The following is a 24,587-nucleotide window of genomic DNA, read 5'->3' on the forward strand; positions in this document are numbered from 1 at the left end:
ACGTATATATTCAGGAGACATCACTGCATGAGCTTTTTGACCTGACTTCCAAGTAGTTTTGTAGTGGATCCTATTAGGTTTTAAAGAGAGTCAGAAGTTTAGCTTAGCCTGTGGCTTGCCGGTCCGTGCTTCTGTCACCCAGTTACTTTTAACCTAGTTAGCTTGCTCTGTTTTAGCCCATTTATTTAATTAATTCTTCCAAGATTGCTGCCATGTTTATAGTTAGGAAGATGTCTTAGTTTCACGTTATCAGTTCCATTCTGTAAAGGCGTCACTATCTGTGTCAAAGATAAATGAGATACATACGTTGTCACATTATGTACATTCCCACATTAGTGTGCCAGCACCATAATGTACTTTTCAGGGAGTTGTTTACATAATTGCCTCCCCAAGCATGCTTTCTTATCTACTGTTTGGGAATATACCTGCATCAGTGGTCCTACCAGATATGTATAAATACATCTCACACAGACTAGATAATCATAGGAATTCCTACCAGATGCCATCAGCGCTATCTATGCTACACGTCGGCTTGATGCTGACCCACTCTTCGTGTCCCTAAGGAGTCTGATCCAGAGACGAGGGTTGGGGGCTCTTCTCATGGATATTGTTCTGACAGAATAGGTTTAACACACCTAGCTTTCTGTAGGTTAGGGATTAGGTTCATCATGCTAGGGTAGTAGGGCCTATTTACATACATTTCACATTACGTGTTATTTCAAGATGGTGGGGGGTTTTGCATTCATGACTCTTGTTTTTACCATCCTGTTTCTTGCATTATTCATTATCCGAATCATTGCAGCCCATGCAATTTATCATAGATTACAATCTTGTTAATAAAACCTATTGAAAACTTTACTGCATCTCATTGATTGCCTATGTTTGACTGAGACATGCCGTTCATGTGAGAAAGGGCTAATCTGCATTTAACCACAACCTCCTTGAGATGTCACACTCCTGAGTCAATGCGTAAAGGCTGCCACAAATCACCTTTTACTGTTTGGGTTTTTGGTGAGGTGAGCCAGGAGGGTTGGGACAACAGTTGCGACTTGTTATAGGATTGGCCTAGACACCTACAAACTTAAGTACTGTCATCCTTAAACCAGCAGTCTTGTCTAGGGCAAGAGTGAAACTACAACTGTTTGTTGAAACTTCAGATGTCTGTCACGTCTGTGTGGGCCAGGAAAATACCAGCCTTGACTCATTTTGGTAAGGTGTGACTTGTGGATCTGTACATTGTTGTGTCCCTAGTGATATGGATGTTACCTAATTCAGGAATGACATGAGTTCAGCAATGCTGATTGCCTTTCTTTAGCACCAACAATTGTCAATGAGAAATCATATCAGTGCAGTTTAGATGTATGTATAGGCACGTGTCAGTGTAATTGTTAAGGTACCTTACAGAGTGATTCTTAGTTTGGCTACTGGCCCATGTGGTGTGCTGTGTGTTGCACAAGTTTTCTGTGGAATGGTCACGTAGCTGTGGTGTATTGTGTTTGGTGTATTAGGTCAACTTCATCCACGCCATTGTAGTTATGTGACACCAGAAATTGATAATGTGTTTATTTTGGAATTCCAGATGCCATGCATTTTTTTGCATTGGCACATAAAGATGCCACTTTTCTGTCACTTGAAGTGGGTGGTCAGTTGACATGATGGTATGTTTTGCCTCTCTGATTTGTAATTGCACTGTCTTCATGTTGAGGTCATAACCTTACTTTTCACTTTTTCTAGCAGCATCAGTACCAGCAGGCAAAGCAGATGGGGCTGTGCCAAGTGTGGAAGCATCTAGCCGCAGGACCCCAGGTCACAAGACCACTGACAGTGAGGTACCCAGTGGCCTGGAGGGAGAGGGGAGTGTCATGGGTATGACTGGATCAACATCTTCATCCATGGATTATTTTTCAAGTGACCACTCCCTAGTGATGGCAGACACATCAGGGACCACCCCTGTACCACATCTGCTGGCCACCCCTTATTCTATCATTACCCTCCCTGTTGCTCCCCACCCAGTTGGCCAAGCCCACTTACCCAAGAGGGTGAGCATCTCCTTAATACAGGTATCTCTGCCCCTGCCCCTGTTAGTTCTGTTGCCCTCGGTGAGTAGGCTATTGACTTTGTGAGGTATGTCTCTATGGGTCAGATGGCCATTGTGAATATCATCTAGGGACTGGCAAGCCAGATCCAATAGAGCAATGTGCTCCTGGAGGGCATTCATGGTGCAATCTCTGGCCAACAGATATAATTTCAGGCTCTGGCATCCACACTCATAGCAGCCAGTCATCCCTTGTCTACTGTCCCCCCTCTGCCTTCTTTTTTCCAAAGCAAATCCCTCCTTCCCTGACCTAGCCAAATCGCTTAAACAGACAGGCATGCATCCACCATCATTACACATGGAGAGAGGAGGAGGGAGAAGGAGGGACAAATGTGGAGGAACACACCGTACTTAGCTCCCTATAACTCAAAATACACAAGAAAGTACGGGGTTCTCTTAATGAGGGCGTTGCGGATATCAGCGTAGCCCTGGGTTGTATGTATGCTTGCCGTGCGCCTATATCGTCCTCTCCTTGGACCGCTTGGTCACAAGCGGTCCAAGGAGAGGACGATATAGGCGCACGACGAGCGTCCCCTTTGATGTATGTTTGACTATAAGGGGACACTCCCCCTCCTGGATACCAGAGGCTAGCAGCCTCTATGAAAAGGGCCGCCTCAAGGTAATTCCTTGGGTAAGGTAGACCTTTTATTTCACACTCTTTGACTTTCACATAGAGTCATTTCCTCCAACGTGAGACGTAGGGATCCTAGGCCCTGACGAATGCCCCGAAACCTTCATTGGCTCACTTCTGAGGGCAGAAACATGTTGGCTATTAGTTAGGTGACCCTGTGAGTCCTTGTCCTCACAGAGGTGTCCCAACCCCCGTTTTAACTACACCAGTCAGATACCACTATTAAATTTGATACTCCTTACAGGTGTCTGCTTAGGTGTTTTTAATTTTTTCAGTAGATTAGCTGGATCCCGATCTTTCCAGAAACAAGTTTATTTACGCACTCCCTCCTGTTCCTTTAACAGTGAGGTTGAGTCCGCCCAGGTGGCACTGTCCTACCTGGGTGGGTCTAGGTGGTCAAATGATGAAGCATGACACTATATAGTGTGTGAGACCACCTAGTCCGTAAAAGAAATTTCCTCCCCCCGCTGTTCCTCCCCGCGCATGCACTCTGCAGTTACCTACTGACAATTCACTGACATTACCCTTCCAAATAGGAACACATACAACCCAGGGCTACGCTGATATCCGCGACGCCCTTGTTAAGAGAACCCCGTACTTTCTTGTGTATTTTGAGGCATGCATCGACCCCAACATCCAACGGAAGGGCAGACAAACATAAGCACCACTAGACATACCACCAGCATGCACACACCACCATCCACCTGCAGACACAGCAACAGTCATGACTTGCCCTGACACCCCCACCACCCTCAGCATTATAGACACAACACCTGACACACCTGCAGACACCACACCAACATTCACTGATCCAGCCACCACACCTATCCTACCCACAGACAGGACCCCAATGGACCCTAAGATATCCGCCCCAGTCACCACACCTGCAGAAACCACAACCACTGACATACCTATATGCAGCACATCCACCATACCTGCAGTCATCACCTCAACAGACAGCCACCCACCCACCATGACATCCCCCAGCACTTCCACCCCTTCTCAGCCCAATACATGTAAACGCCCTCACTCACCCACCCAACAGACACCCACCACACACTAGCATACCTCCCACAAATATGCACCCAAGACATCCACACCTAAATGTCAGACAACCACTCCCTCACCTTCCACACACAAACCCTCTTCTAATTGACTGTACCTGTGTGTCTAAAAAATTGTTCCTTTCTCACCCTGAACTTTTCCCTACTCTTCCTCCCGTTACATCACCAACAGATCTGTTCCCTCCCTAGGGTCATCATGTCTACCTTCAAGGCCTCCCCTCCCCTCTGCTAGTACCCATGCCCCTCCCCTGCCAAGTAAATGTCCACCCTCCCGAAAATGTTTCACCCGTTCCCAAACCTAAGCCAAAACCCACTCCTCCCAAGCTCAACCCCCATCCCACATCCCTCCAATACTCCCAGAGGTACCTGCCTGCCCCCTTGGTGCACAACCTGTGGAGGTTACATGGCAGTCAGGAGTCAATTTGGGACACCATTTTGTGCCCTTTTTGCACAAATTGTAAATCATGGACTTGCCAATGGCCTTGGACTTTCATATATTTTGGAGCAAACAATATAATTTAGCCAACCGGTTGTTGTTTTTCTGCTTACGTCTTTGTCCTGCATTTCCTTTCCTAGGTTTGAGTTGTTCCTGGCGGACATTGGTTGGGTGCCAGGATTTTGGTGTGTGTACTGCTTGCTGTTTCATGTATCGTTTGAACATTATGTGAAGTTGTGGGCAGTGCTGTTGCCCCTTAGGTGTAGGGTGTGTGTTTAGTGATAGGTATGTGTATGTAGCTGACATGTTGGTTTCATGGTATTGTGTTGTGTTTGTAGTGATATGTGTTTGTTGTTGTGATGTGGGATGTGGTCCTATATGGTGTAGGGCTTGTCCCCTGATGTGGCTATTGTGTACATATGGTGTGTGTTCTGGAGTTTTTTCAGTGCAGACATGAAGTGTGTTGAGTTGTGTACGTGTGCTTGGCTTTTGTGCATTTGTGACTATTTAGGAGTGTGTCCCTCAGAGCTGGCTGGTGTCTTATATGGTGTTTGGAGTAGTGTATGCTTTGTAGCTTTGCCCCTTACCTATATGTGTGCCTGTGCATTACAATTGGTGTTGGTATTGGCTGTCCATGAGATTTGTATGAGGCCTGTTTGTGTGGGCATGTTTTTATGGGCCTTGTTCCAAATGAGATGTGTCCCAGTACAGCCTCCTTCCATGTATGGGTTTGCTTCTCCCATTGTTGCTGTGCCAGTGCTGTTGTGATGTATTGCTTTGTGTGTTGGGTCTGTTTTTGTCTGTGTGTATTGTGCATGGCATAATAGGTTTGATGTGCTGTGTGTGTGTGTGTGTGTGTGTGTGTCATTTGCTGGGTTGTATGATGGTGCTGTGGTGTGTATTCCATTGCACATGGATGTTAATTTGTGCTGTATGTGTGTCCGGTCCCTGGCCAGAGTTGTGTATGAGTGTGTGACATGTATTGTATTTGTGCAGTTGTTGTGTTGTTGTTATGAGTTTGTATGTTATGTGGGAATCTGTGTGCCTGGGCCTGTGCTGTGTTGCTGTGCATAAATGTGTCACTATGTTGTTATGTGTGTGTGCAGCCCTTCACCCACCCTCATAAAGGGATGTTATGTAACTGTGCAAATTTCAACATTTCACATATGTTACAGGTGAGTGTGTGTTCTTACGGTTGTTGTTGTCCTCATCGGCGATGATTCTGTTGTCCTTCAGCGTGCAGAGAGATGACGTCTAGTTCTGGTTCCATGGTGGCTAAGGACATGTATGGCTTCCTGGAGGTGAGTGTCTCCTTTTATACTGTTCGGTTCCACCTGGGTCTCCATGGTGGTTGGACTTCAGCGGTCCCATTGGTGGTGTGCACCCTCCTAATAGGTCCGGATGGAAACATGGTGTCTGCCGGACTGTTTGTGCCTCCAGATGACTGCCTCAGTCTGTCCTGCCTGGTGGATGCCAGCGGATCACTGACGGTCTTTTGTGTTTACCACCACCAAACTCATAATTTGGCTGTACCCTCCATCAGCCTGTTGGCGGTCGGACGACCAACATGGTGGTGTGGGACTGCCAAAGTCGTAATGAGGCCCTTGATGCCCAGATAGAATATTTGGTGGCAGCTCTGAAGGTGGAGAAAATTGTTTTTCCAATAAGCAAATGCATCATTTTATTTCTGCTTTTAATTTGTTATCCTTATAGCCGTTTAACCTCTGGAAAAGAGAAAATATTTCAAAATCTTTTTCCTGACATACTCTAGCAGGCTTTAAAAATTGCATAATACCATCTGCATACAATTTTTATGGACAACTGGTGGCAATGGTGGAGTAATCTCCCGGTATAGCAAAGGCTGAAGGCTCTATAAAAAGTTCAAATAAAATTGACGAAAGCTCAGTTTTGTACCTTTTCAGATTTTACAATTACAAGCACCTCTCAAGCTTATGATCAACCGAGCCTCAGTCCCCATATATAAATGTTATATAACTCATGTGACCTGTGCTAGTAATCTCAAGTCACCCGAAATATATCCCAGGTCAAATTTATTTTCAGGATCAAGTAAATCAATGAAGTTGTTTGTTTTGTATTATAAAGATGCAGGGCTTCAGTTAAATAATTTGAATTAGTATTTGACTGTCTTCTTGTAATAAAACCTTTTTGATCAAAATGGATACATCTATGAATTGCCCCTAATATTAATTAATTTCATGACTATTTCTTTCTGAATTTATTTTTTCAAGGAAGGCAAAAAATTGTACCACCTGCAAGAAGACAAGGTTGAATAAATTACTGTGTAAAATTGTAGAGAGTGTTTTAAAAAAACTCTGCAGGGTAGCCATCATGTCCACAAGCTTAGATGAGGTGCAAACTGCTAATTACCTCTTCTAACTGGCAATTGTAAAATGCTTGTATAGTAAAATGATGTCAACTTGCCCTAATATAAGAATGTGGAGCTGTGCAAGTCTTTTAACTTGTCCTGATCTAATTCTTGGCCATGACCATAGATTTGCTTATAATGATCCAAGAACAGCATACTCGTTTTGTCTGATGTAGAAAGGCAGGTTCCAGCTTTTGGGCATTTTAAAATGCTAATAATGTTTTGGGCTGATTTTTCCTGCTATGCTGGGCAATAAACCTACCTGCATAATTACTATCCTCATATATTTTCTACAACAATGTAGAGTTTTTAATGTAACTCTCAACACAATAATATTAACTCTGACTCTCAGTAGGTAGAAATATTGAATCTCAAGAGCATTGGAGTCTCCTAATAAAATATGTACTGAACTGAAACTGGATAGGTTGGATGGGTTCATTGTAGGTTTTTCAGACCTCTGGTGATTATTGCAGCCCTAATTTATGAAGGACCAGTCCTAAAAATAAGACGTACTTGAGGAACTTGGTTATGTTAATGGTGATTAAGGTTACAAACATGCTAGTGCTTGGATTGAAGGGAGAGACAGACTTCAAATTTCTAAGAGAAAAACAGTTGTTACTCTAAGTAAGAACAATATCCCTACATATTAGGCAGCGAATTATTTACCTCTAGAGATTGATACATTCTAAGAGTCTTAATTTGACCTTTCATGTGTTCTACTTTTCCTCAAAAAGACACGGATCTTCATCATTATATTTTTAGGAAAATAAATCACTGAAATAGAGACAAAAGTACAGGAGATGTATTTAATGATGTGAAAACGTTCACATCATTATTTACTGGGCCAAGTAATATGAAAATAATACATCTGATTTTGCATGTTTCCATCTTTCAAGCCATGTCAAGCTACAGACCTGTCACTCAACCTATTTTTATGTCATGTAATGTTTACTAATTCCAGCTACTTCAGGATGACCTTGAGTCTCTTGCCATAATTTACTTCAGATGCACAGTGCATCTAACGGTCATGTGCCAGGATCATAAATGTGGGTGCTGTTTATTTATATACTGCATTACAGCATGCATTCTAGCAGTCTACCTGTGCTACTGGTATGCACCCTAGCCTATTGAATAAAATGGAATGTGCATTGCCACATATGAGAGATAGGCAGCACACTGTAAACGTAGTACGGTGGAGGGTCACTTGGGCTTTCAGGTGATGTAGCGTGGTATAGTGCCTGTGAAGAGTTAAAGCTGTCTACTGAGACTGGTGTGTGGCAACTGACTGCAGTGCAGGGAGCCTAAGCACCTGTTTGCAATAATCCTCATTCAAAGTGGTTGTTCTCATGCTCTGTTTGAACAGAGATGTTAATTGGGAAATCATTTGGTAGACAAAGCTGTGCTAAAGAGAGAGAGGTAGCCAATAAGCCATAAACAAGGTGGTTGCTCCAGTAGACTGTTTTTTCTAAGTAATAGGCTTTGGCAGCATTACCTGAGAGGAATAGATGCATCACATACATACTGTGAGGTGTGATAGCAAACCCATAAACAGGGAGAAAGTTGTATTGAACCGCAAAGAAAAGATACAAGATGGTATGGTGATACTAAAGCACATCGAATTAGGGCTACTGTCAAGCAATGATAATTGAATAGATCATTCAATGAATGATGGAAGTAAGAAATGTGTGAGGCACATACTACTTCAACCTAGATCTCTTACTGTTTGTCTCTGCACAGTTTAAAGGAGCTAAGTTTTCCAAGCTGCCTGAAAACTGTAAAGTATGTGCGACTCTGTCAACATTAGTTGAAGATTCCACATAAAAGAGTCTTTTTTAAAGAATGCTCAGTGTCCCTGGATTTGATCAGACGTTTAAGTTCAATTAGCAAGGCATTAGTCTCGGCTTCTTAGCGTCCTGATCAAAATGTAGTGTAAGATTCGTTTGCTGAGAGAACCCAGGTCCACCTGAATGGACTGCATGTATATCCATCAGGTGAGCTTGTATCAAATCTGATCCTTGATTGGAAACTACAGTTGAGCCTTTTTTACTTGTGTGATGTAGTTTTTGCTCAAAATTAGTATCCTTTGACTGCAGCATTTTGGGCCCTCTGCAACCTAAAAAATGTAATTTACCGACAGGCCTACCTATCGGAAATTGCAATAGTCGAACCTGGAATTGATGGTTGTTCTTAATCCATTGCTTTTTCTTCAGCAGACGGCAGAGGGAGAATTGTTTTCAGTTTAGCAAGCTAGAAGAGGTAGTGGCCAAATCTCTTTTCAATCTGTGCATGAGAACCTACTGTTGCTGGAAATTAAAGCCAGTTTCCTTGCAGCTGAAATGAACACAGGTTCCCCAAGGGTATGCCCTGATGCATACAGTTGTTGATTTAGTTAAGAGATCTTGCAGTACATGAACTATACTAAACATGTTCGACATCTAAAACAGAGATGTAGATGTTGTCTGCATAGAACTGCACTACAACTTCAGAGATCTTAAAAAGGTGGAGCAAAAGTACCATAGAGATATTATACAAAACTGATGGCATGGGAGACCCGTAGGGATTTAGGATGGTGTAAAAGGGACAAAGTGAACTCTTTGGGTCCTTTGAATAAGAAAGAAACTAAACCAGCTAATGGACTGAGGACCATCCTCTATCTTATGAAGCAGAATAGTATAGTTTTCGGTTCTAAAGGCTGGAAACTAATCCAGCATAACCAAGAGAGTGCCTGACTCCCCACTTCCCCTTCTAAAAGTTTCATCCCAAAAATTCCAGGGCTAGCAATGTAACAGTAACATTTACAAGCTTGAAAACAGTGTTTGATTACATGAAGGTAGAAAATGCTTGTCCCCCAAATAATTTTTGATGTATTGCTGGGCCTATTTGTAGGTCCTTTGGCCAATAAGTAGTAAAGCTAGTTTGCTAAACATTTGTCCTCTCATCCATTTTGATTTTAGTTGATGCCTATGCTATTTGAATTGCGGTTCTCCAGAGAGCTGTATCATACTGGAATCGAGACTTTCATGTACAGCTGACGTAGACAGATTTAAATGTCACCCCTTTTCCTCAAAGTGCTCAGCGCTGTGAGTAACACAGAAAACCTCCTCACCCTGATATGTAATGACATTGTGTCCACACAACCATTCTCTTGATAAGTTTCAACATCATTGATTTACATTCCAATACAATGCACTGACATTGTGCACACACTCCTACCCAGCATCTGGGGTTTGCATTCCAGTGCATCATAACAGCCTTCACATTCTGGGTCTGAGTTTCTGTGTGCATGCCTTTCCCTGAAATCATTAAGATGATTACTTACTCAAACTGCTAAATCAGTTCCCAAGAGCTCTGCAGAATGCTTTTCAACTCAACTTGACCAGCGCTAGCTTCTTCCTAGAAGCTTACCTTCAACGTTGAATTTTTAAAGATTAAAAGGGAAAAAAATGCTTCCTAGTTCCTAAAAAACAAAACCGCCAACCAGGAGCATCTGGTTACACTCGACCAGGGCAAAATCAAAAGGTGAGGCTGACCGCGATGGAGCCCTGATTGGATACACTGAGCAGGAGGCCTCAGTCAAAGTTTTACCTTCACACTTGGAAATTTGTCTAGAACTTTTTCCTCATATTGTCGGGCGAGGCTCCTCTTCAGGCCAGGTTGCGATGTGGAGACGGTGGCTTGCTTCAGCGCAGTGTAACGGACAACTCCTGGAAGTCTGGTCAACAGAGAAAAACTCTGGAGCTTCAGCAGGATTAACTTGATATTCAGGCGGGGCCCTGGTTCAATGTCGCCACCTTGATTCTATTAGGCAAATCAGTTACCTTATGGAGCTTTTTTTCAAAGTCGTTCCAAAATTCTCTAACCTACCCGATCTTCTTCCAGAAGCACTTTTTGGGTCCTCAAAGCGTCCACAAACTTGATCCAAGGTTCCAGAAGCTCTGAGTTGCTCCTTGGAAGTTGGGACTACAGTTCCCAGAATGCACCTGGTCAGAATCCTTCCATGGCCACTGGATGCTGGTCAGCTGGGCTTTTTTTGAAGGATTTAATGCAGGGGGACTCTGGTAATCTCCTTTGTACCTGTTGCTTACAAGGAGCCTGATCCTGGAGTTGCAGCAGCAAGTCAAAGTCCTTTTCCTGTTGAAGCCCAAAGTGTGCAGCTGTTGTATACCGTATAAGTGCAGTGTCCAAGTGCTGGGCAGGGGTCCAGCAGGACAGTCCTTCTACTTCTAGTATCTTCTTCCAGCAGGGATCTGAATTGTGGGGCACCTCTGCCATATCTATACTTGTTCCTGGGGGTAGGAAGCAGGGAGTGCTCCTTTCCAATAGAGTGCAGGCCATTCCCTTCTTGGTGACCACTTCCTGGGAAGTGTGACAAAAATTAGCCCTATGGAGCAACATTATTTAAAATTCCAAGATGGCAAAGATTCATTCTTAGAGTTTAGATCTGGATGAGTCCACCCACTGCTGTGGCCACTTTTCTCTTAACAAACCCCTTTACAGCCCTCTCCTAATCTAATCAGGTTGCTCCTATTTGTCTGGGACTGTAGGAAATGGGGTGGTCCAGTTTCTGTCCCAAGGGGCTTTCCCTCCTTTGAAGACCAGTTTGGCTATTCTTTCCACATCCTGTGCTCCCATCTGCTGTGGCACTACCCACCAGATGCTTCCTTTGTTTCAGCCAAGGCCACTTCACACCTCATTAAGGAATCCTGGCTCAGGCTATCACAGGCTGACTAATAATGAAAGGGCACTACAGGACTGAATTTGGTAAATTTCAGAAGAGTTGTAAAATTCTTTCCCTGGATTAGTTATATTAAATACAACGTTGACAAGTTGATGGATGTATTATAACATTTAGGGGGTTATTACAACTTTGGAGGAGGTGTTAATCCGTCCCAAAAGTGACGGTAAAGTGACGGATATACCACCAGACGTATTACGAGTCCATTATATCCTAATGAACTCGTAATACGGCTGGTGGTGTATCCGTCACTTTACCGTCACTTTTGGGATGGATTAACACCTCCTCCAAAGTTGTAATAACCCCCTTAATTTGTTACAAAACTTGCTATATTTAGCTCATCTCCATGGGAAACAAGACTTTAGTTTTTTTAAATAAGATCTCCAATGTTAGCCTCTGAGGCTCATTGAATACAATGTGGAAACATGAATTTGAGATATTTTTCTCTCACAAGAGCTTATAAAACATATTTTATAAAGTCCCTAGTTAAATGTGCACTGCACCCAACACAAGGGTCACGTAGGGCAAACCTTAGGGGTGGCCTATTTATAAAAATATAGTACTGTAGGACTTTGGAAGTATTTTTAATTCCAAAGTCGAATTTGAGATTAACTTTAACTTAAAAGCAGCAAGCAATGCATGCATGTCTTAAAAAGGCAGTGGGTACCACAGCAGTACGCCTATGGGTACACTATATATGCTGGGGTCCCTAAACCTACAGGTCCTACCATATACTAGGGCTTCACAGGTGGGTTGTCAGAGCAAATTATACTTAGATCTCATTTGTATATTCCATTTTACACAGAGCACTGGCCCTGGGACTGGTTGGCAATGCCCAGGGCACAGTCAGAGTCAGTAACCACCACTATCAGCGTAAATGTTTGGGGGGTGATCATGGAAAAACTAGGGTGGTCATTACAACCCTGGCGGACGGTGTTAAAGCTGCGGAAATACCGCAAACAGGCCGGCAAAAAAAAAAAGGGAATTACGACCCTGGCGGTAACCGCCAACAAAGACAGCCACTTTAACACACCGCCCGCCACGGCGGTACAGACAAACAGCCTGGCGGTCACCGCCAACAGACAGGCGGAAGACAATGTACCACCCACAGTATCATAACCTACCAATCCGCCACCTTTTCCGGGGCGGATTCACCGTGGATAAAAACACGGCGGAAACAGCTTTTGCTATGGGAAAATGCTCACCTTAACACACTCCACGAGGAACAACGACTCCATGGAGCCGTAACTCCAAATCCTACCTGCCCTTGTCTTTCTGCTCCTCTACGACCAACAGCGATGTAGGCGCAGAACATACCGGTGAGTACTGCATCTACGACACGGGGAGGGGGGAGGCAAAAGTTAGGGGGACACCCACTAAACACCCCCACCCTCGCATATCACAACATACACACCAATGCAGTCAAAAATATCACATGAACAACCCACAATTCCCCCGGAAGAATGCAAAGACAAAGCGAATTGCGGTCAAACATTGTAATGTGCCAATATACATGTCATATAAAAATATACAGAATAATATCTCGAAATCTGTCATAATTATATATACATTACAAGAAGTAGTGCAGATATGTACACAACAATGTCCGTGCACCAACAGTCCAAAAATGCATGGGAGAGGCCCACAATAGATACCTGACCAAAATGGGAGAGAACACTGCCGGGGCATCAGATAGAAACACTACAGGCACCTCAGGGGGAAGGGAAGGGGGGGCACCTCAGCCACATGAACGCAAAGCCAGATCCACGACGGGGCTCCATGCCCATTGATGTATCCTGGGGAGTGCAAAGCCACAGTCTCTCAAGTCACTACAGTGGGTGGGTTGCCCACTGTACCATCCTGGGGAGTGCAAAGCCACAGTCTCACAAGTCTTTGCAGTGGGTGGGTTGCCCACTGTACCATCCTGGGGAGTGCAAAATCACAGTCTCACAAGTTTTTGCAGTGGGTGGGTTGCCCACTGTACCATCCTGGGGAGTGCAAAGCCACAGTCTCAAAAGTCTTTACAGTGGGTGGGTTGTCCACTGTACCATCCTGGGGAGTGCAAAGCCACAGTCTCACAAGTTTTTGCAGTGGGTGGGTTGCCCGCTGTACCATCCTGGGGAGTGCAAAGCCACAGTCTCAAAAGTCTTTACAGTGAGTGGTTTGCCCACTGTACCATCCTGGGGAGTGCAAAGCCACATTATCGCAAGTAGATGCAGTTCTCAACTGGTACTGGGTGGGACTGGTGCTCAGACTGGATGAGTCTCCCCGTGAAAGTTCATGTCCTGTCACTGTCCCAGCTGCACATGGGATAAGGATGCCTGATGTGGCGGCCTATTCATACCCACACGGTGTTTGCCCTGTTCAGCGGTCTTCACCATGGCGGTCTTGGCCTTGCTCAGCGGTGCTTTGACATTGCAGTCTTTGCCCTGTTCAGCGGTCTTCACCATGGCGGTCTTGGCCTTGTTCAGCGGTGCTTTGACATGGCAGTCTTTGCCCTGTTCAGCGGTCTTCACCATGGCGGTCTTGGCCTTGTTCAGCGGTGCTTTGCCATGGCAGTCTTTGCCCTGTTCAGCGGTCTTCACCATGGCGGTCTTGGCCTTTTTCAGCGGTGCTTTGCCATGGCGGTCTATGGACTGTTCAGTGGTGCTCTGACATGGCGGTTCGGATACTGACATTGGTGTGTGGAATGACGAACTCGACACTGGACATTGGTGTGTGGCATGACGAACTCCACACTGGACATTGGTGTGTGGCATGACGAACTCCACACTGGACATTGGTGTGTGGCATGACGAACTCCACACTGGACATTGGTGTGTGGCATGACGTTCCATCATCGCCCAGCGGGGCTGTAGGATCCTGGTCCCTCCTGGGCACTGACTCCGGCGGTGGTCTCCTGACCTGTAACGACAGTGCTGGCGGTTGTGTCTGGACCGCCGGAAATGATGGCGCACTTCTCCGCCGTGACACTCACAACAGGCTGGGCAGACTTCCCCAGGACCTTCCCCACCTTCTTTGGAGTTACAGCTGACTCACCAATCGCCTTCGATCCCATTTCAGTTGTTGTCCCACCAGGAGTCTTGACACGGTCCAGTCGTCCACTCTCCAATTTCGGAGCCTTTACAGGGGGTGGGCTGCCAGTGCCTTGGCTCCGGGTCCTACTGCCTGCCCTGGTGGACGGTGCACTCCAAAAACCTGGAACACGCACCACTGGCACTGGAGGCTTTTTGGCTGAGGCGCTACGACGGGACTGATGAACTGGAGGGGAGGGTGGGGGCAAACAGGTCAATTTGACAGAGGGACAGTTTCTGACAGACACTGGGATGGGTAGCTGGAGGGGCTCTGGGAGTGGAGGTAGAGGAGGTGGTTGTAGGAGGTGTCACTTTAGCTGTTTTGGGTGCAGGTGCAGGTACTGGAGGCTGTCGTGAGGTGGATGGATGTTGGGTGAGTGATTGCCGGCATTTGGGTACTTTGGGAGGGGGCATCACAGACACACTGGGAGAGGACACAGGGGACGTGTAAATGGCAGTGGAGGTGGTGGATGCAGGTGAGCGGCTTGTGGTGCTGGGTGTCCTGGTGCGAGTCCTAGTGCCTGTAGATGTGGTGCATGCAGGTGTGTGTGTAGACGACACTGGGAGGGAGGAGGGAGAAGAGGAGGAGGGGGACACAGTGGAGACAGTGGATGTTGCTATGTCTGTATGGGTGTGATGCTTGTGTGAATGCCTGTGGTGTGTGTGGTGCCTATGTTTGCTTGAGCTACTTTTGGGTGTTGACTTGTGTGCCTGCTGGTCTGTAGGTGTGCTTGGGATGGGCTGGGGTACAGGGGATTGGGTCTGGGTGGAGGAAGTTGGAGGGGGGAGGCTGGACACAGGGACAATGGCTGCCATCAGTGCTGAGGCCAGAGATTGCAGGGTTCGCTGAAGGACAGCCTGACAAGAATGAATGCCTTCCAGGATTGCATTACCATGTTGCAACGCCCTTTCTACACCCTGGATGGCATTCACAATGGTAGACTGCCCAACAGTGAGTGACCTGAGGAGGTCAATGTCCTCCTCACTGAGGGCAGCAGGGGTGACTGGGGCAGGGCCTGAGGTGCCTGGGGCGAAGGTGATGCCCACCCTCCTGGGTGAGCGGGCACGGGGCAAACGCTGAGGGGCTGCTGGGAGGGCGGTGCTGGTAGGGGAGGTGGCGGCTGTACCTGTAGAAGTGGGGCGCACAGATGGTGCCGCCACCACAGGGGAGCTCACATCGGCGGACGAGTCTGTGTCGCTGGTTGGTGATCCTGTGGCCGACGTGAAGCTCCCCTCGCCCTCCGTCCCACTGGTGCATTCAGAGTCTGTGGTGTGGCCCTCCATGGCCATGTGGGATGCAGCTCCCTCGTGCTCCGGTGCCACTGTACCTCCGCCTGATGATGCTGATATACAAAAGGACAGGTAGAGCAGGAAAAGGGGGGGAGACAGAAGAAAGAGAGCTTTAGTGCATGGCATACCACTACCGTTGGCGGACAAGACAGTGCTGCAGCCCCATGCATTACGCCGTGCTCCTGCCCTCTGCACATGCAATTTCTGGGATATGACCTACATGGCAATGGTAGAAATCAGCGCACATGGATGGCAAAGGGGCAACTATACATCAACTTGCCTCTGTTCTGATCTGGGGTAGAGTCCCACATGGCCTACATTACGGAGGGGCCTTGTTTACCTAACTCGCCCTGGCCTAGGGTCACCCACAGCCCACCTCCCCCACCCAGACCCCTCCACTGCATGCAAAGTGCACAGAATGAGGTTGTACTCACCCCCTTGTGTCTGCTGTGATGTCCTTAAGCGCCCATCCAACTCCGGGTAGGCCACCTCCAGGATCCGGAACATCAGGGGGGTCATGGTGCGACGAGCACCCCTCCCACGTTGGGAGGCCATCCCCAGCTGAGCCTCCGCCGTCTTCTTGCTGCAGCGGCGAATGTCCTCCCATCTCTTACGGCAGTGGGTGCCCCGTCTCTGGTGGGCCCCCAGGGTCCGGACTTCCTTGGCGATGGCACGCCAAATGTCCCTTTTCTGGTGGGCGCTGATCTACATGACATGCACAAGGAAAGAGGAACAGTCATTACCTACTGCACTGTCAATGTGAGTGGCCCCCTCCCAACTCTGTCCATGTGGCCCATTCATCCCCATGCATAACTGTTCTATGTACTCTGCCCCCTTCCCTCTTCCACCCAGCCCTCTCCAACCAGGCCTAGCCCATACAACGTGCTCCCTCAGTACTAACCTGTTGGTCTGGAGGACCGTAGAGTAGCGTGTACTGGGGGATGACCCCATCCACAAGTTTCTCCAACTCCTCTGCAGTGAAGGCAGGGGCCCTTTCCCCAGACGCAGCAGCCATCGTTGCTTCCAGACCGAGGTCACAGCAGCACTAGCAGTGTAGGTCCTATCCTATTGAAGGTCAGGTATCTAGTGATTGAAGAGATAGAAAACGGTGGTGATGTCCGCGGCGGTGACGTCCGCGCCGGGGCGCATCATCTCCGCCAGCGCACCTATTCATTGGCTCCTGGGACCCATAGGGTCCAATGTTAACCAATGCAGCATTGCGCCGCACTCTACGACCGCCTACCGCGACGGTGTCCAACGCCAGCGCAGTTACCCCACAATTCCATTGTCCCAGGTTAGAGGTCAGGCAGCCGCCATTTCAGGGGCCCACATGGCTTCATTTACTACTGCGTCACACATACCGAAGCCTACACTCCAAACAATTCCCGGATGGGTTAATTGTCTGTTGTAGTCTTGTGTGTGACTGTGGGTACATACCTGGAGGAATGCTGACAGTTTCTTCGCTGTTGTCCTTCTTAGGCACCGACAGTTGGGACATATTGGAAGATGGCGGAATCCTCCGGTGTACCGACCGCTGGTGGACCTGTTGACAATGGAAGAGAGACATTTGATCGTGACCTACCGGGTCGACCGTGCCACAATCCAGGAACTATGTACCCAGTTGGAGCCAGACCTGATGTCACCAATCCGCCATCCGACTGGAATCCCCCCTGACGTGCAGGTGCTGTCAGTGCTCCATTTCCTTGCAAGTGGCTCTTTTCAGACAACAGTGGCCATAGCATCAGGGATGTCCCAGCCTATGTTTTCCAACGTCTTATCCAGAGTGTTGTCTGCCCTGCTGAAACACGTAAGGAGATACATCATATTCCCTCAGGTGGAGGATTTGCCAACAGTGAAAGGTGACTTCTATGCCCTTGGACATATCCCCAACATCATAGGTGCCATTGATGGGACTCATGTAGCTCTGGTGCCCCCCGAAGGAGTGAACAGGTGTACAGGAACAGGAAGAGTTATCATTCCATGAATGTACAAATGGTCTGTTTGGCAGACCAGTACATCTCGCAGGTAAATGCTATGTTCCCTGGCTCAGTGCATGACGCCTACATCCTGCGCAATAGCAGCATCCCTGATATGATGGGTCAACTTCAGAGGCACCGTGTATGGCTATTGGGGGACTCTGGTTACCCCAACCTGTCCTGGCTATTGACCCCAGTGAGGAATCCCAGGACCAGGGCAGAGGAACGGTACAATGAGGCCCATGGGCGGACTAGGAGGGTGATCAAACGCACCTTCGGCCTCCTGAAGGCGAGGTTCAGGTGCCTCCATATGACAGGTGGGTCCCTATTCTACTCACCGAAGAAGGTGTGCGACATCATCATCGCCTGCTCCATGCTCCATAATTTGGCATTGCGAAGCCAGGTGCCTTTTCTGCAGGAGGATGATCCAGATGACGGTGTTGTAGCAGCTGTGGAGCCTGTGGAGCCTGTGGACAGTGATGAGGATGAAGCTGATGAAGAAGAAAACGACAACAGGGAGTCAGTCATACAGCAATATTTCCAGTGAAACACAGGTGAGTAAATTTTCTTGTTTAACATGATATTAACTTTCACACGTCTACCTCTTTCCTGTACCTACATTTCACTCACTATTTGTTAACTGAGTTGTCCCCTTCCATTTCAGTTTCAATAATGTGGTAACCTATGTGTCAACAGCTTGCACCCTTGAAAGGCTTGTGATATGTGACATTGGTATGTTGGCCTTCCAATGGGTAACCATTTTTGACACTGTAATTGACAATACAAACTTCAAAATCATTGACTGACTCCAGTTTTATTAGTGTTTCAAGGGTGTTTATTTAAGTGCATAACAATGAAGGCGGGTTGTGAAATGGGGATGGGTTATGGTGGAAGAATGTCCATGGCAGAGTCCAGACTATTAGTCTCACAGGTACATTGCACATCTGGCCATTGGAAGTGGAGCTGGGCCAGTTCCGATTTGGACAGGGTAACAAAGTGGGACAGTGGGGGGACAATCAGGGTGGTCTTATTTCCTGGCGGGGGTCTTGCCATCTTGCTCTGTCCTGTTCCTGGATCTCAGGGCCCGCTTGCGTGGTGGTTGTCCGTCTGCAGGGGGTGGGGTGCTGGTGTGTTGGTCCTGTGGCGGGGCGTCCTGTCCACTAGCGCCGGCGGAGGTGGTGGGCATTTCATCGTCGTGGCTAGTGTCAGGGGCCCCTTTCAGTGCCACGGTGTCCCTCAAGGTCTTTTGAATGTCCATCAGCACCCCTACAATGGTGCCTAGGGCGGAGCCGATGGTCCTGAGCTCCTCCCTGAACCCCAAATACTGCTCCTCCTGCAGACGCAGGGTCCCCTGCAACTTGCCCAGTACCGTTGCCATCGTCTCCTGGGAGTGGTGGTATGCTCCAATGATGGAGGAGAGGGCCTCGTGGAGAGTAGGTTCCTTTGGGCTGTCCTCCCCCTGTCGCACAGCAGCCCTCCCAGTTCCCCTGTGTTCCTGTGCCTCCGTCCCTTGGACCGTGTGCCCACTACCACTGCCCCCAGGTCCCTGTTGTTGTTGGGGTGTTGGGTTAGCCTGGGTGCCCTGTAGTGGTGGACACACCACTGATTGACCTGTCCTGGGTAGGGAGGTATGGGCCCGCTGGGTGGGTGCTGTGCTGGTGTTCCAAGAGGGTGGAAGTTCGGTGTTGGGCTGTGGCTGGGCAAGGGGAACCGACTGTCCTGAGGCCCACGATGGTCCGGGCTGGTCATCAAGATCCAGTAGGGCAGGGCTGCTGTCGTCACTGTGGGCCTCTTCTGGGGGTGGAGTGGTGTTGTCTGGACCCTCTGGTGTGGTGACGTTCCTTCGGGTTCCTGCGGGGGTATGAGCACATGATTATTGCATGTGTGTGTTTCATGGTGTGCAGTGGTTGGGTGTGCGTGTACCCCAGTGCAGCCATTCCTGTGTGGGGGCTTGTATGCTGTTGTTTGGGGGGTGTTGTGGGTCTGTGCAGTGGGCATGCTTTAGTGATGGGTATCCATGCTTAGTTATGTCATGCAGGTCTTGGGGTTGGGATGGGTGGTTGGTGTCATGGGTAGATTAGTGAGGATATGGGGTGATAGGGGAGGGTGTGAGGGTGGGGGTGTGTGATAGAATGCAGGTAAGGTGGGTGATATGATAGTTAAGATTTGACTTACCGGTGTCCGTTCCTCCAACGACTCTTGCGAGGCCCTCAGGATGTAAGATGGACAAGACTTGCTCCTCCCATGTTGTTAGTTGTGGGGGAGGAGGTGGGGGTCTGCCACCAGTCCGCTGTACCGCGATGTGGTGTCTGGATACCGTGGAACGCACCTTCCCCCGTAGGTCATTCCACCTCTTCCTGATGTTCTCCCTATTTCTTGTTTGCTGTCCCACAGCGTTCACCCTGTCGACTATTCTTTGCCATAGCTCTATCTACCTGGCTATGTATGTGTGCTGGACCTGTGATCCAAATAGCTGTGGCTCTACCCGGATGATTTCCTCCACCATGACCCTGAGCTCCTCCTTGGAGAAGCGGGGGTGTCTTTGGCGTGACATGGGGTGGTGTGTGTGATGTGTGAGGTGGTGTATGTGTTGATGAGTGTGGTGAGTGTAGTGGTATGTGGTGTTTTGTGCGTGGATGTTGTGTGGGTGATGGTGTAGTGTGCCTCTGTGTGATGGGGTTTTCTATTCTGTGCTGTCTCTCTCTGGCCTTCTCTCAGAAATTCTGGTCTTGGGGGTTTGTGGGTGTGTGTTTTATATTGTGTTGGGTGTGTGGGAGTGGTGTTTGTATGTGTATCAGGTGTGTGTATTTGGAATTGTCCAATGTGGTGGTGTTTTGGAGGTGTGTGTGTATTTTGAGCGCGGCGGTGTGTACCGCCAATGGAATACCGCGGTTGAATGACCGCTGCGTGGATTCGTGGGTCGTAATAGCATGGGCGTGTTTCTGTTGGCGTGGAGGTGGAGGATTTGTTTCTGCATGTTTATCGCTGACCTTTGGTGTGGCGGAGTTGTGTGGGTGTCTGAATTTCGGCGGATTCCGTGATGTGGGTCATAATAGCTGTGGTGGAATTCCGCGGCGGTGTGTTGGCGGTCTTCTGCACGGCGGTAAGCGCCTTATACCGCCAATGTTGTAATGACCCCCTAGGACTTTTCCCACACTCTGGTAAAAGCAGAATAAATACCAATATTGATTTGTGTTCAGAAAGCCTGGACATTTTTCAAAATAAAGCAACACAAATCCAAGCCATTTTTCATATATTTGTCTGCTAAAAAATGAACTAAGAACACATATAAATAAAAATAAGTGCAGGGATGTAACATGTAGGTAGAAATTAAGCAAATAGAGTGCTCAGTAATAGACGTGTCCCCAGAGAATCCCTCACATGCAACTCATCCTTGCAAGCCCTCTCTTTCTGTTCATGTTAGTCTAAATCCCTTGGCAATTAGTGACCCATCTGCAGATCCCTGAACAATCACATTATTGACATGCAATTAATTGCTTTACTACAACAAAGTTGCTTGAGGTAAACGGTATTAATAAACAAAACCTCCTTCCATTTTTCACAAAGACATAAAATGTATAGCCCAGTTTACGAAACAGGAACAGAACAGGTACTCTTAAAACATTCACAATAATTTCAAATAAAAATACACATTCCTTGCACTCAGGGGTTTCAGAAAAATATGATGTTTATTGAGTACCGAAATATTCATTATGTAATACCTGTAATTATCTGATTTTTATAATCATTGCTCGATTCCTCAAGTGGATTATTTCATTTTATAGTGCATATGTTTACTTGTAAAGGTCAACTAATTAGAATCTTACTTGGAGATGTCCAATATTTGATCCATAAAAAGGCCTACGCAAAAAAGACCAACGTTGCATTAATTTGAATATGCTGTTTTTCTATTTTACATAAATTGTAATATTGACCAAAATTTGAACTGCAATCACATTGTAAAAAATCCTAACCCAAATGAGTTCTTTCTGTCATTAACAAACGTTTTATTCGAGTACTAAGAGCCCCTAGTGCCACCTTAGAGCCTCCATAGTGACATTCATCATTTTTCTGACACTAAGGTGGCGCAAAGTGGTATGTTCCCATGGAGCAATGCATGCATTAATGCACTTTTTAAGCCCTTGTGCCACATTATGCCTGTACCAGGCATAACGTATACAAGGGGGCGTGTCCATGTTAGGGGGGCCGAAAAAATGGTGCAAAGACATCTAACACATTTCCTTGCGTCATTTTTGCTGCACTTTTAAAGCCTGTTCAGAGCAGGCATTAAAAGGGGGCATACCATTACCAGGGTTTATCAATAATTTTTAAAAAATGACGCAATTGCTCCCTACTCTGCGCCATGGTGCGCCATATTTTAAATACGGCGCACATAAAGTGGCTTTAGGGGGGTGCTAAGGGATCAATGACCAGCCCCATTGTGTCTTAAATTTAGGGCCAGGATTACAAGGCTCTAGCCACACTAGAGACACACTAGGACAATTTTTTCTGACTCTAATGTGGCTTTAAGGAGGCTATTCTCTTTCACCATATTTACAAAGTGGCGCAATGCATGCATTGCAGCACTTTGTAACCCCATGCACAATATTATACCTGCTCCAGGCCTAATGTATGCAAGGGGGGGGCAGTAGAAATGGTGTAGTGAAATTTAGTAGATTTCACTGCACCATTTTTAGAGTACTTTTTAACACCTGCTTTAGGCAGATGTTAAAATGACGCGTCCATTACTTTCAATGGGCCTCCCTTTACTTTGCAGTATTAGCGCAACCCTTTATGGCGCTAATCCTGCAAAGTACCGCAATAGCATCATAAATTATGACGCTATTGTCCTAACATGTGCCATGGTGTGCTGTATTGTAAATACGGCGCACACACGGTGTTGTTAGGGTGACACAAGAAAAGTGGCGCATCAAAGGTGATGCAGCACTTTCTTGTAAATCTGGCCCTTAATTAAAAAAAATACCACACATTGGAGTTTGCAATTGAAAATCTACACACAATGGACAATAAATTTGTACAGATGTCTAAGACGCTATCTTATTTTATGTCAGACAATTTCAATGGTAACTTCAGCCAAACAACAAGCAATATTATAATGTATGCCTCCTTTCTACCCATGAACTCATGGAAGTTAACTGATTTTCCCAAAGGGCAGACACTCTGAAAGCACATTATTAACTTTAGAGGGATGTCCCACCCAACTTTACAAAACAATCTTGTTAGGTTACAACGCAATTTACTGAGCCACTCTAAATAAAATGACTCTTAGTTTAAACAGGAGTAAACTACATTAAAATCAAGAATGAAAAACACAAACATGTTCAACAGAATTATATAAACTATTTGATAGACAAAATAGTTATGAATGAATTAAAGAAACCAGATATAATTTGAATGTTTTAAGATACCAAACAGGAGGAAACAGATGAGTGCAAATCAAAATCAATGCTTGTAGAAGACAGGAACTGATATGGTTTTAGGGAGACCACGAAGGAGCATTGGTTTTGTAAGCCTTGTGAGATGCACTGCTGAAGATTTGTCCTTGCAATTTTGTTACTTTACTTTTATGAGTTTCTACCATGCAATGCCCAGCACTGACACTAGCAAGGATCACTCAACATCAGATATGCTGATGTCGACTTTTGGAAATGACCATTGTTTGCAATATTGTTTTTGCTGGATGTAGACCTCTGTACACTTTATTCATGCTAACTAGAGGTGAAGTGCTTCTGTTCCCCCTTTCAGGAGGATAAAATTGGCATACCCCTAATACATATATTTTACTTAACTATAAGTACTTAGTACATGGAACAAAGTGTACCAAAGGGTTTCAGTTTGTTTAATGCTGCTAGTGGGCCTGCAGTACCCATTGTGCTACCTACTTCAGTGACTACAGGCCTATCATTTGTAGTGTGGCTGCACAGTTGTAAATTGCAAATGTGAACTGTTAATATACCCCCCTTTGAAGACTTTGTCTGATCTATTCACATGTAAGTGATTGCTCCCCTTCCCTCTTCCTACCCCAGAAGAGCTATCAGAGTGCAAATGAATGAAGAAAAGTACTCAGACACACATAGCCTCCATATTTTTGTGACTGTCTAGAAGGATTGCACAAAAGGTACCTGTCACCTATCCAGACACATATTGGAGATAGGCTGTAGGCACACAGAGCTACAAGAGCATAGAAATACCCACTTTCTAAAAGTGGCATTTCTAAAAAAGTAATGATAAATCTGACTTTACCAGTAAATAGGATATATCATTACCTTTCCAATGATATGAAACATGACTCAGCTACTTCTTTCTGATCAGGGATTATAGCTAAAAGTATATTAAGGAATTCCCAATGCTGACCTATGGGAGGAGTAGGCCTCACTGTAGTGATAAAGGTCTTTGGGAGTTTTTCACTACCAGGACATTTCCTACCTTTTAGTTACATAGCACCCTGCCCTATGGGCTACCTACGGCCTACCTTACAGGTGGCATATATAATGAAAGGGAAGTTTAAGGCTTGGCAGAGGATTTTAAATGACAAGTGGTAGTGGCAGTGAAATTGCACACTCAGGCTCTGCAGTGGCAGGCTTGAGACATGTTTAAAGGGCTACTTAAGCAGGTGGCACAATCAGTACTGCAGGCCCATCATTAGTATCATCAGCCACTTTACAAGGGGCTTAAAAGTAAATAAAATATGGCAATTGTGGTACCACATAACCATGTTTAGAGGAGAAGCACATGCACGTTAGCACTGGTCAGCAGTAGTAAAGTGCTCAGAGTCCTAAGACCAATAAAATAATTAGCAAAAATATGAGGCAAACGGGCAAAAACTTTGGGGGAAGACCATCCTGAGGTTGAAAGGTTTAACACAGTATCACTATCTTC

The sequence above is a fragment of the Pleurodeles waltl genome, chromosome 8, assembly GCF_031143425.1.
Source record: "Pleurodeles waltl isolate 20211129_DDA chromosome 8, aPleWal1.hap1.20221129, whole genome shotgun sequence".
Taxonomy (NCBI): domain Eukaryota; kingdom Metazoa; phylum Chordata; class Amphibia; order Caudata; family Salamandridae; genus Pleurodeles; species Pleurodeles waltl.